The sequence below is a fragment of the Diadema antillarum genome, unplaced genomic scaffold, assembly GCF_040938485.1.
Source record: "Diadema antillarum isolate AM-2024a unplaced genomic scaffold, OU_Dant_1.0 seq00000593_RagTag, whole genome shotgun sequence".
NCBI lineage: Eukaryota > Metazoa > Echinodermata > Echinoidea > Diadematoida > Diadematidae > Diadema > Diadema antillarum.
The window spans coordinates 328802-345984 of NW_027271524.1; the positions used below are offsets into that span (position 1 = coordinate 328802).

At 38.4% G+C, this 17183-nt stretch overlaps 1 protein-coding gene across 1 annotated transcript in view; it reads left to right on the forward strand.

Annotated features, from left to right (window-relative positions):
* Positions 1–1227: 1227 nt before the first annotated feature.
* LOC139735716 (uncharacterized) overlaps positions 1228–17183 on the forward strand; it is a 59479-nt gene continuing 43523 nt past the window's right edge. Inside the window, exon 1 of the mRNA XM_071646463.1 lies at positions 1228–1449. The gene's annotated coding sequence lies outside the window, so the exon portion shown is untranslated. The remainder of the gene's footprint in view (positions 1450–17183) is intronic.

Here is a 17183-nt window from a genome sequence, read left to right on the forward strand (position 1 = left end):
GACAGGCTGTTGATCGACTTGGTCAAATCATTTCATGAGAGTATTGCTTTGCCTGATCTGAATTTCACTAATCGGCTTCCCTCAAAAAAAAAAAAAAAAAAGGGGGGGGGGGAGGGAGGAGAGATTCTCATTTGTATTACTGCAATCTATAAGGGAATAATTCTGTGTCACAAATTTAACTTTTGCTCCAATAACAAAAATTCAATATGTAGAGTAAATGGCATTTATTTTCCAGTGCACGTTTTTACAACCTTATAAACTTCGGATATCACCAACCACTCCTTACTAAAACAATTACTTTCGACATCAGTAATAGTTGAATTTGTGTAGAAACCCTGTAAACCGCGCTCAATTCCTCATGCTTAGTCGCTGTTAGAAGGGCAGTACATTTATGTCCTACCAGATGGATGTTTCCTTCAAACTGTGTAGGAAGTGCAACCACTGGGTATGGAACACTTGTTGTCGGGACAGGGGGTACAGCGCGAATTTGCTGAGCCCGGCGCATATACGGTGTACGGGGAGTTACACCACTGGGACGTTGTCGATGTGAGACTCCGAGAGTGGAGGAATCACTGTCGGCCTCGGAGCGCCTCGTCACCACGAATCGATTGCGGTGCCCCGGTGGGAAAAAGAGCAGATATCAGCGATAAAATCTGTCATTCCATTCTTTCTTTCTCTCTATTTCTTCTTCTTCTTCTCTTTCGCTGACACTTGCGTATAAAGTAGAACACCGGCCCAGATAGCATGCTCCAACTGCGATCGTGTTTGCGTACTTTCATTCAGGAAAACTCGGGTTTCGCAGTTGGAAAGTTATATCTTTGTAGAAGGGCTGTTATCATCTCATGTCGACATTTTAGCATATCGGACGCAGATAACAAACGTTTCCCATTCATCTTTGGAAAAATAACAAGAGTCGTTGGTTTACAGGGAGAGTTTTTACGTCGAATTTTGATATTTGGACGTGAAACTAAACTTTCGTTTGAAATTAACCTCCGGAGAATTCTCAGTAAAAAGAAAAAAAAATCAGCAAAAAGGGCCTGTCATCTCCAAGATTGTCTGTGATCCAAACGAGTGGGCGTCTGTTTCTTACGCATGCGCAGGAATTGTTTATATCTATTCATGAGCTTGGTCGGCGTAAAGTGAATACATTATGACGTCGACGCGCTGGGACCGCCTCTCGTATAAATGGTGTGGTGAAAGAGAGACTTCATTTCATCCGGGCGCTCAGACTTGGTAAGTTGATTTGATAGCGAGGAGTATCACCAGACGGAACACTGTTAAGTTCGTTGGGCGAGAGCGAGAGAGGGGGATAAGCTTCAAGGAATCGTGGTAGTGAGAAGGAGCCGTGTGCATGCTTCGTCCAGGCAGAGGAATCAGGGTGGACATTACTACAGGTGCTCTGGTGGCAAGGGCTATACTTTGGAATTTGAAAAAGCGCCTCGAGAAAAGGTAAGCCAGATTCAAACAGTTGTAATAAAATCAAGCTCATTTTTCTTTTTTTCCTATTTGACAAGGTAATTAATCTTTAGAATTAAAACATTAAATCTATGCTGAATATTCGCTTTCGTTGTATGCTGGAAGAGGCACTTAAGCCTCATTTTTTTTTTTAAACCTCGTACAACGAAGTAATGCTAAAAAACAACCAAACAAAGATTTATGCAAGCTATATAAAGATGAATGTCATGCAATAACTAGAGTACACATGCTAGCCACTGCGGAAACACATGTCTTTCCTTTCATCATGGCGCGGCAACTGATCTGGTTCATACTTGCTTGACTGAACATCTGACACGATTCTCATCGGTTCGATCGCAATGACGTTAGGTCCTTTTGACGGGGAGATGGATGTGGAAAGGTTATAGCCTACCGCTTATTCCGCGCTGAGGGATGCTCCGAGTCCTTTGATGACAAAAGCACAGCTACCTCCTGAGACATAAAGGCGAATTCACCCTCTGGGAATATTAATGCGCATATATGTCCAGTAATTGCACGGAAGATGTTAGTGTGCGTTAACAGCGAAGTTTGGGGATGAATCCCTAACCGGAGCTCCATACACATTACAACCCCGCAAAAAAAAAAATAAAAAAAAAAAAAAAAAACCTTAGCGGCTTCGTGCCATCGCAGGGCTTCAAGTCTGCTGAAATGCTTAAATAGCGTGCAAAAATAAATCTGAGGGATTAATATTCCACGGCAGCGTTAGAATGGCTTCGGCTCAAAGTTCAATTATAAAAAGCAAGTTTACATGTACTATAGATCTCTCCATATCACGAAAAAAGGGAAAACCCAAACAAACAAACAAACAAACAACAAACGTCATCAAAGAAAAAAATTAACCCAATCCAAACAGAACAGAAAAAAGACACAAAAACGAAACAACCACGCACACACACACACACACACACACACACACAGCATACTCAATAAAAAGGGGGAGGATTAGGAGAAACAATCTATGACAATCATTTCAACCCTGTGCCAAACAATAATTGCTTCACAAAAACATGCTGGTCCTAAAAAAGTAAGAAAACGTGTATGGCATGCACTCACAACGACTATTTAGAACTACCCATTGTTTTGTATTTCCATGAAGTTCTTCTTTATGTCACATGAACAAAGAGTGCATTCAATGTTTGTCGATATTTCAAGTCGTCTTCAATTTTTTTTTCCAAGAGTGAACAGTTTTTGTTGTATTTTTCGTTGTGAGATCGGTTATTTGTCTTTAGTAGCATTCTTCTTCGACATTTAAGATACGCGTGTATCCTCAAATTTTGCTTGTATTAGCATTGATTATCGACTATGCAAATAATTCATAAATTCATTCATTATTCTCCAATCAATTTCATCATTAAGCTTGTGCTGTATCTAATCATCTCGCTGTGCTCAATAATAAGAATAGGAGCCATCTTGGTGGGGTCATTCCAATTCTATGTTGAAATAATGCACAGTAAATGACAGCTTTATTGGATCAAGGATACACACGCATTCAAGTGATTTCCATGAAATATGCAGTATTGTAATGATAGGTAGCAATAACAGCTTCATGTAACACTGGTATCAAACCTTTCAATGTTTTATACACGTTATTTTCTTATACCACTGTCGCCCCCCCCCCTATTTCCTCATTCTATTCTTTATTCCTTCCCAGCTGCACAAACCACTGCAGTTTCGAATTCTCACACTCCACTAACACATATCACGGTCTGTTTATGAATTAGTTTAAGGACTTGCTTTCAAGGCGTAAAGGATAATTTACGGAGCCCCGGCTGCAAACGAGGATTTTATGAACTAAACCTTAAGTCTGTCAGCGACCCAGATCCGATAAGTATCATTGCACCGTAGGCTGCCGGAGTCTAGGAAACAGCAACAAATGTAAGCCAACGTCACTAGTTTCGGGATCAAATAAGGTTACGAGAACACGAACGCCATTGGTAGAGTAAATGTCGAGTATTAAAGCTCTAGGTGTTTTTTGAGTTGTTACATAATTCAAATACCTGAAAGAAAAAAAAAGTAGTGTCAACAAATACCTCGATCTTTTCCCCTGTATTTTCAAATTTGACGAAGTCTTTCAGTTCTTACCTAAGAAATCAGAGATAAAGCGATAAATGTTTCTTCTGTAGGCAACAAACAGGGAAGCCACCGTTGAGTAAAGATCCTCTAAAAACACTCCTTTGTATTGAGATACTGAGGGTGTGTTCAAGAGAGGAAATTGCCTAGGTTTGTCTATTTCTAGTAAGTAAACGATGCATTACATCTAAGTGATTGCTTTTTGGGTTCACAGATAACTATTTGGACGCACTGACGGGCACTGTCGAGTTAAGACCGGAAAGATATAAAACTGGCGTACTGACTGAATTGATCGATAACTTAACATGAGATCTTTGTCATAACAAAACACAATAGATCAAAGTTCAGTCCGAGTCTCAGCGTAAAACGAGAGATTTCGTAGAGAGCAAAACAACAACTGATAGACACTTTTTTTCATACCTAATTTGGTGATGGTTTTCTGCAGCCAGTATGTTAATATTTTCGTTTTTTTTTTCTCTCTCTCTCTCTTTATAGTTAGAAGACAGCATGCTTCCACACATTATTTTTTTTCAAAAGTCAAAATTCTTCCTTATCCCTACTTCTTTTAACACACCTATTGAAATCTGGCTCAGTAAGCCGATAAAAGTACTACTCAGTGTGTGGCATACCCTACCAAAACGCAACATTCCTTAGTGTATTCTTGCGACTTGTCTTTACAGCGACATAAACTTTGTGATGCCTTCAAAATAAATGCAACCGATTTACTTTTAGACTGACCATTTTTATGCATTCTACATAACACGTAAAAAAAGAATAGTGTGTGTGTATATTATGTTTGCATTAGGACTTGTTAGGTATGTACATCACAAACACAATACTCCATCTCTTCATGTGAAATGACTATTTGTCACGGGAAGTACTTTCAAGTTTGGTGTATTTCTAACGTTAGCTCCATACTTTCGAAGCATGGTAGTTGGAGATTGGTAAAGATGTGAAACAATTTGTAAACGTTTTATACCCTCTGGACTCTCTCCTCATATTCCCCCTATCTACGAGTGTTGGTGCATCCGGTCAAGTCAAATTGGTAGAAATATACATCAGGGTCAAGTCATCTTTTATCAGTTAGGATTGAGGAAGGCCCTATGGCTAAGTCCTATAGAACACATCAATCGCATCCTGTTTTGCAAGTTATAGACAGGAGCGCAGTGATTTTTGTCTACATGTAGTAGGTTTCTTATTTTTGTATTGTTTTCTTGTATTTCTTTCCGTTCCTAGTCATCTCGTTCATGTTCATGGAAAGCAATTGACCGAAATCAAACTCAACGTTTAGATGGGTTTTCAGCTATATAGAGTGTCAAAGTGATGTAAGCCTAGTTACCAACCAGATGCAAGCATGTTCAGAAACAATGATGTTCACGGACAGGGCAAGGTGAGGTTGTTAAGAACCAGAATGCATGGCGATTGATGTTTCACTTTGGTACGCTAGTGACTTCTATACATCTACGCAAGGGTCTAGGTATCACATACCCATGTTCTTGTCTGAAACGGGGAAAATCTATGACGTTTCTAACAACATAGGGAATCACTTCACGATGTATCGCATCACATACTGCCATCGCTCATAGTTTAGGTCTACAGCATCCTTTAATACCAAACAGCTGCGGAATAAATTTTGACTGTTTAGAATAAACTCTGGGTCAAAAAATGCGATCGTCGTCAATCTGCAAATGTAGATTAACCCATCCGGTTCTTCACTGCTACAGTAAATGAATTGAATTTATGCCACCGTATGGGTTCCATAATCCCAAGTTTCAAAGCTGACTCGATGTCTGTACAGAACGTCTGTTGCGATGATGACTGAACAGGCTGATTTCCGGAAGAATTGATTCTCACTTCGCCATCTTAAGTTTTAGCTGGAACGTCAGTTCAAACCACTCTTACATTCACACAGCAGTCGAGATGTCACCCCTTTCCTGTACGATTCCTAAGTCTCATTAATCATTACTTGCTCGACTTTCTGATCCACAGATAGCTATCGCCTGACGCCCTCGTTATCACAAATTTCTCACTCATTTCTGATTCCTTTGAACCAAGCATCCTGATATTCACGACAGACGTCAAGATATGCGACATTTGACTTTTAAAATCTCGCTTCGGAAAAGTACCATTTCAGCAGATTTATATTTTAGGATATTGTGACCCTATCAGCATCTGGCACATGGCCATAGTCGTATTTTGCCTAGGCAATTGGAAAAAGGATCTTGCCACTCCAGGAACAACTTCCGATGCTTTGTTGGTTGCAAACTCTAGATCTCCAACAATTTTCACTGTCTCAATATATATTTCCCGACCTGCTGCAATTGTCATGCCATCTTGGCTAACTCCCAAACCTACCGCATCCTACCTCTGAGTACCAGAACGTGTATCATTCTTTCCTTGACTCCCCTGAAGACCCTACAATTTTTGTCCACAACTCTTTTAACGCACCAAAGGAAATTCGAACAGTTATCCAATGAAACTTCTCGAAGGACAATATCCAAGAAGAGAACTCGAAGTCTCAAACAAAAAGAAAGTGTTGGTAAATACGTGTCTCGGTGAAGTAGTTCCTTGAGACATAATCTTCTGAGAGTAGTTTTCTCCAGCCAAATCTTCCAACTCGACAATAACACAGGAGATGGTACCTGGAACTAGTAACGTTGATGCAACGTAAGTAGTGTTGGGTCTTCCTTCCCGACTGAATGGAAACTTCCCAAGATATGACGTGAATTTTTAATGCATGTGTACTCTACGATACATCGTAGGCAGTGTCTTGGCCACTTCTACTGGTTGAATAGACTCCCAAGGCATGCCCTATATAGTCTTTACATACCTAATTGCATTGTCGACTATAGCTAAAAAGGAACAGGAAATATATGAAAGGAATATGAGTTTCCAAGAGACACAGTTCCGGTAGATCTGAAGATAACTGCTGGAAAAAAAAAAAAAAACATTAAGTGGCATTCTGTTTGAGGTCATCTTATAGGCAACTGCACTTGCTTACAAGGAAAGAGAACAAGAAAAAAGAAAAGCAAACGTCTGATACTGAAGTGTTGCCTCGGCGCGCACTGCGCCTAACCAAGGAAGTAGCAGGCGAGCCTTGTGCCTCCTTAGTATAATGGTTGACGTTCGTTGTTGTGAAGGTTCGTTTATCCGAAAATGAAATTGAATTCATTAATCGGAATATTTGTGGCGTTATTCCGAAGGTTCATTAATCCGAAAATGAAATTAAGTTCGTTATTCCGAGGATTCGTTAATCCGAAAACAAAACAAGGTTCGTCAGCTTGGAAATGAAAAGAAGGTGCGTACTAACGAACCTTCCGGAATTACGAATCTTATTTCTTTTTTTGGATTAATGAACCTTCGGAATCATGAAACTTTTTTTTTTCAATTCTCGGATTAATGAACCGGAATAATGAGCGGCACCACCATTGCTTGACTCCTTTCACACGGGCTAGGTCAACTACCGTTACCTTCTTTTCGAAGGAACGTCCAGATTTTGTGCCGGACGCGTATGATGATTACATTTGCCTCAATCATGTGACCATGTGAATTCTGTTACAACCCTCCGTGGCCATCAACCCCATCACCTTTTTAACAAGGATGTACTGGTCGAGCTTGGTTGCAGCAATTCATTCTCTTTTTAGAGTTTCAGTACTCCTTTGTAGTAAATTAGAAACTGCTTCTGTAACATAAGATTCGACAAGGTGTCATGAAGGTCCTTAGTCCTTTCAATATCGATACGACATAGAGGAATATTCTTTTCCCCGCATATAACGAATGGCCTTGAGCTGTCAAACTTACGCGGTTTCCAATTCCGATAATTTCTCCTGTACCCGTTTTGATTAGAATAAAAATGTTCGGGCACTTGCGCGTCGGTGATATCGCATCTATTTCAGTCTTCGGGGAGAAGGCTATTCATAGCTTTCTAAACTTACTCAGTAAGATTTGATACTGGCACCATTGCTCTGAAATCATTCGATTTTCTGAAGCTCAACATTGCTTTCAAGTTCTCACGGTGGCTGGATCATACATTTCCACATTCAGCTCCGACCTTCGTTTGAACATTGGATTATTTCCAGTCGAAGCCCCCTTTTGTTTGTTCTGCAGCAATCTCAGCTGGCATGGCTGGCTTGAAGTCCACCGGCAATGCACCCCACATGCATCTCAATCGGGCGCTGCTTTTTCATGTGAACTCGTGATAACTGCTACCCGTTCAGTCACCAAGATCTTAGGTCGACGGTGATCATTTGTCTTTCATCAAGCTCGGAAGGTTTAGTGACGAGATGAAAGCAGCCCGACTCTCGACAATTCATAATATCCCCCTGGATCTAATCAAAGACTTACGGTAAATTCTATTCGCTATTGTAAGTGTATCTGACGTCTGTTCAAGAGAAACACGTCTGGGGACCGTTTCATGAAACTTTTTGTCAGTGATTTACACTGACAACTGTTAAAAGCTACTGAAATCCTTGCGTTTGATTGGCTGATAGCAAATTTGTCGGTGAAAACCTCCGACGAACTCGTTGATGAAACGCCCCCCTGATCTGCGTTTTGTGTAGCGCATACAACATTGCCTACACATAAATCAGATCCACCAAGTTTTCAGTCCAAGGAGAAACCGCTTCCGCAGTTATTAAGATCCGTACACTGCAAATCCAAGGTTAGACAGAGGGTACAATAGACTGAGGATCATTGGGTTCAAAGAGTAGATAAGCGTCTTTGAACAGACCATGCTGCATTTTCTTATGGTTGCGCAAAGAAATTGAAACTCACCTCTTGTATGTGTACGTGTGTGCGTGTGTGTGTGTGTGTGTTTGCTTGTGTTTGTGCGTTCATATGAGTTTTAAGTATTGAAATGGTCTGCTCTCCATACTTGAAAATCAACGCACATCAAAGTGTAGACGGTCCACCGTTACGGGGTACCTGTAAACGGTTCTGAATTGAATACTCTCTAATTACTGACATACCCATAAAACGATTGATAACGTGCGCTTCATTCTTCAAGGCATAGTATACTATCACACATGTATTTTGCTGTGATGCCTAAATTGTCTCACGTAGTATACAGGCAAAATATCTGTCATACACATCCTTACATTTGAAAAAAATCCTGTGAGTGTGTGTATATGTGTGTGTGTGCTCGGACCCTCGGTCCATTGCACCCTTGTTCTATAGGATCCTCGCTCCATCGGATCCTATGAGTCCGTACGGATATCCCTAAACAAATTGCGCCGGATCTGCTATTCCGAAGAAATATTTTTATTTGTCACTGCAGGTTGGGCCCAATGATTCATCAACATTCCAATTGACAGATTAATAAGAGTCATATTTAAGGTCCCAAATATTGATAGGGTCCCTATTGGTATTTCAATTTTCAATTTCAATTTCAAAGTTTATTTCATTTTTTCGACAAAACATATATATGTCACTTCCTTTGATAACAGAGAATAAGGTAAAATGAACATTGTAGAATGAAAAGAGTATACAATAATTGAGGAACCTTATAGTAATTATACATTGTAGTAAAAATGAAACAGAAATGGTCGAAATAAAGTACATGTATAACCTTACGGAAAGTACAAAAAATGAAGGGACCCACTATGAAAAAAGACAGAGCCTGTAGAATGTTGGACATCAGTGGAAAGATAAATTGAACCACCGTAAAAAAGAAGAAGAAGAAGAAGAAGAAGTCTGGAAGCCCATTGAGAAATAGATTAACAAATACACTTACATAGTCGCGAGCAAACATGAAATGAGACTAGACAACAATAAAACTTTTGAAGGAAAGGCATTATATACAATCAACATTATCAATATATATATATATAAATATATATATATATATATTAATATTGTGTATATATATTCATAAGTTTTATTTTTCATTCATATAATATTGTATATCAATATATGTACATATATTTGAATATATATATATATATATATATATATATATATATATATATATACAACATATATAATGAATATAATCAGCATTACAACAGGGCCACCATATCTCCCTTGTCCCTGTTCTGAGCGTCGAGGGCACTAGAAATCAAGTGGCTCAGCTACTACAAAACCCTTTCATGTCCAATCGAATGTTGTATCGGGGTTTATTTTTCTGCCACCATTGATGATTCCTCCTTAACAACATGAAAAGTTTTTCCTTATTTGTATGTGCCTGAGAGAAGAGTCATCGTCTATATATATATAAGCCTACTTGAAGATCTGTGGAGAGATGCGAAAAGAAGAAATCACTTAAGACGCCGATATGGATCAAGGTGACTTTTACAAACAGCATTGCAGACAAAGCAATTAAAAGAAATACTGATGATTTCTTTGGCAAAATCTGTGCACAGCCCATTCTCCTTTTAACGATTTGTTTCAATGGCCTTTCTCACCAGGAATAAAATGCGTTATCATTAATGCTAACAAAGGATGCCCAAGGGTTACATCTATGACATGTGATGTTCCAAGAAATTTGCAAGAAAACAAACCACTTGCAGGAGAAGTATTTCACATTCCCTATAACAATCAGGTTCAATAGAGAATGATATTGTGGCCTCGTATGAAAATGAATTAGAAATGAATTAGAAAACAAAGAAGAAAAACAAAGCAAAGCAAAATACTTACAAATCAATGAGCGCAGACTGTAGACTTACAATAAAAAAAAACAGCGATGGTGAAAGTTACGATCTACACCGCAGTGATGTAACAATTATGTAAAAAGGAAAGAAATCGCGAATATCCATATTTTTTTTTAAAGATAACATGAATAAATAAAAAGGATATGACTTTGGAAACGTAAATGTTTTATTTCTTTCTGCCCCTTTATTAGATGGAAATAAACTAATATTCGAATTGAATCAAATTGAATATATGTACAAATTCTACGACAGTGTATTTACAACAGCCATGATGCATGAACTAGAATGAGATCAGTATTCGATGGGTTGTTCAGCGACCCGATGTATTCTCCACATGGAAAAACACCCGCCTTCACCATTACAGACATTTGGCATCTGACGTCAAAATTTGGTAACAGAGTCTCAATTGATGACAGTTTCATTCATCATCTTCCCTGTCGTAAATATCGTTGATGGTTGCAGGAAATTTCGTCTCAAGATGACGATGAAAAAAAAAATGAGACCAGAAAATCCAGAAATGTATCGAGGATATCGGAGTTACTGTCGACTAGTCGAAGTATTTTAGAGATTGATATGGGGCATTTAGGAGTTACAGACATTCATGTTTAAGGAATATACACAACATATCTGCATGGGCTAGCTTAATACACGACTCACCAGCAGAATTTACCGGTACTCCTTACAGCCCCTTTTATATTATCCATTGCGCTGCTGCCATCTTTGAAGTTGTCTTTGAGAGCACGTAATAAAATGTGAACTGACGAAATGATGCCAAGCACGATATGCAATGGATAAAAAGTTTATCGAGCGATGGCGTCCTCTGTTTGAAGATGATAGAATCTTTATTTTGATGACTCATCAAAAATGGGAAAATGAACTCACTTGACCCATTCGTCTATTCTAACGTTATCATGGTCACACTTTATCATGCAGGGAATCCGAAGTGATTGACGGATGTTCTCTATCATTGCTAAATGATTTTTATTTTCTATGAGTAGAAAATGTTTATTATTGTAAGCAAAGCAGAGCATCATTTGGAAGAATAGAACAAGGGTACTATTGCTAAATGGAGATAATCTTAACTATTATGGCTGTTATTTACATTACAGCAACAATAGCTATTGCGCTTAGTTAGTTTGATTGGAATATGCCACTGAATTATCATTGACAAAAAATAGATCAATGATGACAATGCAGCACGAAAATGTCTCAATGCGATCCATAAAGGCAGTAAACGCGGCTGGCCATTCGATTCCAAGTAAGGCAAGGATTCAACTTGATAACGTCGTATTCCATTAGCATACACATTGCAAATGCGTCCGTCCTCGCTTAATGTGCCTTCTGTTTTGTTTTGGTTTTTTTTTTTTTTGCTTTTTTGTTGTTTTAGCAGTGACCACTGACCGTGATTATTCAGAAAAAAAAAACGTAGGGGAGAGCACGTCTGGAACAGCTGAGCAAGGGAATGGATGAGCAGGGGATGAAAGCTTTAAAGTCACAAAGCATAAACTCGCCGTGGGAAATAAAGCCAAATCACACCCTTTTGGGTGGTAATCTGCAGTCGTATCAAAGCTCCATTCCTGTGCTCACTCGACGATGCGTATTTCCATGGATACGAATATGAAAGGAGTTGATAATGTTCTTGCAACAAAATACTAAATATGGTGTTAATTGAAAATCAGCTGTGACTTGACATGGAAAACATTAGAACAGACTATATAGAGCGACAGTAAGAAGCTTACGCAGTTATGTTTTTACTTTATCAATATATACGATCTAGCGAGTGATAAGCAATTACCAGAAGTAAGCAACCTTCAAGAGTCTATTTCATGCCATTAGATAGATGTAGTTTGAATCGAAAGAGTAGACGGCAGATTACTCGTACTGATAGTGTGACATGCGTCATTAAGGAATTAATTTCTAGTATGCTGTTATTGGTTGAATGATTTACAGGGATGGATAAGGGGTGCACTTTAAAGGGGTCATTCCAGTCGATACCAGTCAATTTTTATAGTTTCACATCGTGTAGTACATAAATCGACAGCTCCATGCATAGATTTGTGGAATTTATTGTGGTCCTTGAGCAGAGAAACTAATACTCTGAAAAATCTTTAACAAATTACACTGAATGATGTTAATGACATAGGAGCCCCACATATTCAAAAAAAAATGTAGCAGTGTAATTCCATTACAATATACCGCTTTCTTAACAAGTTCACCTTTGTAGAATCTATGCATCCTGCCTAGTTCTTTTGTTCTGCTTCCTTGAGCCCCAACTCATACATTCTTATTCTGAGGCTGCCATGTCATCATCCTTGTTCATTGCAATTTGCTTTAAATTTTTAAAAGATTATTTTTCCTCACCCCAATCACTATAAATTCTGAAAGTCTGTACTCAGTATAACTAATTTGCAGTTGTTCAAATGTAAAAGTCTGAAAATCATTGGGAGGTCTCCTTTAAGATAACGCATGATATACATCCACATCTGTGGGTGACTTGCGGGACACCATTGTTACACATTGTAACCTCACAGCAGTAATGTCAAGCCGCACACTATAAAAGCGCTCCAATTGTTCTGCGAAGTGATTTCTTATCCGATCTTAGTTAGCTTCAGGGGTCTTGAGTTGCCTTCCATTGACACAACATGAACAGGTTGAACGTTTACGAAAAACAGCAACAACGGCAAACGAGCAGCCATCGACAAAAAAAAAAAAAAAAAAAAAAAAAAACCGCCTCTTGGCTGACGATGTTAGAGGCACAACAAGTGTTTGATTTAGGTGCTCAAACCTACTGCCACGTGCTGTATGCGCTCTCTCGTGATCTCTTCGAGAAGACAATTTGATTTCTATATAAATGTATAAGTTACGTCTCTAACAATGTTCAAGGCAGCGGAATTTGTCTGTATCTAATTCTGTGTCCACTATTCAAGCCCATTCACGAGAAATGTGAACGGAACAGATTCGAAAGACACACATAAGTCTGTATTAAATACAATCTTTCGTAATACATGTACTAGGAAGACGTGGAAAACACGTGTGTTCTCATCCGCATTGACATAATCAAGTTTTATGAACTTAACACGACTGAGTGAGCTTCCATAATAACAAACGTGTATTAAACCGGAAGTAAACGGTTCTTTCCATTCGTAAGCCATAGAAGTTATCATAATCCGTATTTCCCCACAAAAAAATAAATAAACACTATGCAATCTTGAATGCAGCCAAGCATTTTTAAACACGTGATATCCCCAACGCAAGGCGGTGTTTCTGTTTACACTTATCACTGGTATATTTTCAATACAAATTAGATGGAACAACGTTAATGCAGAAGATGCACTCTTCAAGTATAGACGACATCCGAAGATGTACAGTGCATATCGTTATACATCGGTGGGGGGGGGGGGGGGGGTGTCATAAAAGAAGTACATTCTGTTTTCATCTTCACTGAGGGCGTATGCAAAAATAAACACACACACACACACACACACACACACACACACACACACACACAGGGTGTCTAACCCGGTGAAGTGGTCCCACCCCACATCCAACTGGACCCCATGGAAGACCAGCTTAGTGTAGCTGAATATGGGCTATCCAGCCATCTTCACAGATGGAAAATGAACAACAACAACAACAACACACACTCACGCACAAATCGTTCCTTGACTTCGTGTCAGAGTTGTATTCTATCGCCGAATTGCCATCATATTACATTGGACTTTATAGACAGGAAGTCAGATGCAGAATTGCTCATACAGAGCTAATTAGAGACCTTGGGAAGGTGAAATAGTTTATCGAGGTCCATTCACAGTCTACATCTGTTTATATACACGTAGAAACATCCTCCATATATGTGAGTTATGTATGCAACCTTGACACTTTTTGAGTTTATGTTACTGATCGGGTGGGCATATCATAGCCTTGCCCTTTAAAAGCCTAGTACGAGTTTATAACACTATTAAAAATAGTAGCATGCTGAGGGACTCTTTACGTGTTAAGATACGCCACCTTGCGACTATACCAATTTACATACCCTCCCATACGCCATTCGATTCATAAGGATGTCCACAGTGTGTGCATGCGTGTGCATCTGTGTGTGTGTGTGTGTGTGTGTGTGTGTGTGTGTGTGTGTGTGTGTGTGTGTGTGTGTGTGTGTGTGTGTGTGAGAGAAAGAGAGAGACGGGGGAGGGGGGACAAAGATAGAGGATAAGTCAGAATGGATTATACAACTGACCTGATAAATGAATAAGAATTTTGAGGTTTATTCCAATTAACAAATCGTTGAGTTTTTCTTTCTTGGTGAAAATGAATACCAGCTGGTTGACATTAACGACAAAGTTTTATATTCACTACTTTGATAACAGAAAGGCTGATAGATTCCATCACACAATTTAATTGAACGTCGTATTGTAGCAGAAAGGTTAGTCAAAATATCAAAAAACCCTACAACAATATGGAATTAGTGATCTAAAGCATTCAACGCTCAGATATTCGGAGTTTTGGTCTTATTAACAAACTTAGCCGATGTATTGAGGGTTGGTCTGACAATACAAAGGGGTGTGACTTTAGTGCAAAACAAAGGAATCGAAGGAAACAGCGCCATAACAAGAATAAAAATAAAACATGTTAGAAATAAAGGTTGACAAGGAAAATGATCATTCACAAAATTATACCTAGCGAAAGAAAATACAAGCAATCGTCCAATAATTGGAGCTCCGAATTTTAAGCATTATCAGCACACGAAGATACGTTATGTACTTTGAGTGCATTACTGTTTCGATTTGTCATTCTAGGTGTCAGTTCACAGTCAGACTGCAGAAAGAATGACAGATGATTTGAAACGTGCTAATCACCTTGCCACCGCATCAGCAATTGCAAATTCATTTTGCAAGCTAATGTGCAATCATAATATGCGTTATTTTTTTGTCGGCGGTGTTTTTTGCTGTCTCTGCACTGTTTTAAGAGAATATCGATCAGTCATAAATCAACCACGACTGTGAAACCCAACGTGTACTTGCTCATTCGAGATACAATTTTCACGATTGTAAAGGACGTCTTATTCTCGTCACTCCAGACTATCTGCAAGGGTTGCTTATTTTGGACCTTTCCGGTTTCTTAGAACAATGTTTGCTATCATCAGAAGAAATGAAAAAAATTAATTGTGTTAGAATGGATCTCTTTTCCTTTCATTGTGCTTATCATCATAGAATCAAATTCATATCTGATCATAAAAGTAAAAAAAAACCCGAACCTTGGTGTACGAAATATTAATCAGAAGAAGAGAAATTGGCATTGTAATTATCTAACTCTAACTCCGATTACATTGGAAATCCAACGAATTCTAAAAGACGAAAAACAAACATGAATTTTTCGCGTCTAAAATCTCACTATTTAAAAATCATAGATGCAATATTGAAGACTATTTGGAACCACGTTCTATTCATCTTCTTATGAAAATGCCCATTAATTTTGAAAACGGTCGTTTGGAGCAACATGAGCTTAATTCGTGTACCTGTTGACATCTGTTTGAGATGTGAAGCTATGATTAGAACGAATTTATTTGTAAGATGCTCATATGATGAGATGTAATAGTGACTCAGGAAGGCCTTCCAATATATTCTTATATGTTATATGCAAATCAGAAAAAAAAAACCCTCTGCAATCTATGCAGTGAATGGAAGGTATTGAAGAGCACTTATTTGGTGTATAGCCTTAACTTGCGATCAGAACATCGCATCAAAATTGACTCTTTATTTCTCGAAAAAAAGGAACAAACTCTATAAAATATGATACAATTGTAAACTGACATTTCAAACATCTGCCAGGATGTTTGTATTTAGTGTTGCATATTTCAGCTGTTTTGAGCTCACTAAAAGCAAGCTGTAAAAAAAAAAAAAACCGGACAAAGTGCCTGGAAGTTCTTTAGGGGTGACCGCTCAGACGCTTACGAAGTGTCAGAAAGGACACCTCCGAAAAATCTATTAAATATACATTTCTATGGTAACAAGCACGACCATAGAAGTCAAGGTGGGGCAGCAGGTGACTTGGTGGGCTGCTACTGTTTATGGCCAGGAGAAAAGCGCCTTCCATATTTAGTCGGAGCTCTAAATGACTTTCATAATTCATTCATACCTCGGAATGTTTCATCTCGGCAAAACCGCAGTCAGCGGCAGTGTTTTGAAGCTGATTATGCATTAAAGTTGTAGCTCTTCAAATATACTGTATTAGTGGTCTACACGCTCTCAGGCACAATTTGAAACAAACCGTTTCCTGTAATTGGTCATGAGACTTGTAAAGGCGTACTCGACATCACAACATCTATCGCACCTTACATCTATTGGCATCAATATAAAAAATGAAATATTAATACTACCAGGCATTTAGAAACATTATACAAAGTTCAACTTTATCTTATCGCCTACAAAAGATATATGTACAAAAACAAACAACATATCATATCCAATCATTATACTAGAGGGGTAAAGATAAGTTTCATTTTTTTTTAAATAGAAAAGCATGCTCAGGCTACTATAAGCAAAGTCAAAGCAAACAAAGAGATGTATTTGTGGAATATGCTTTAGATACTCAGCTTGGAAGGAAAAAAGACGATTTCTTTTAAAGACAAGACTTTTAAATGTAAAAAACCCTCTTTCAATTAAGATTCTTAATTATCCTGCTTTCATGATAAAAAAATAGTTTTAGAGCATTTATTTGGCTCATTCATTCGTAAGCAACGGAAATTCTGACGCTACATACACTGTTAGAACGCTGTGTAAAATTTCGTTGTTTAAAATATTGTTGTTTAAAATTCTAAACAATGTTGTTTAAATATAGAAAATTGGAGCTTGATTGCCTTAAACAGCGGTTGTTTAAAAACAATTCGGAATGATTGTCCAAACAATTAAACAACGTTGTTTAAAAATTGATGGGCAAAAGTCATGTGATAGTCATGAACCAATCAGCGGGCCTGCA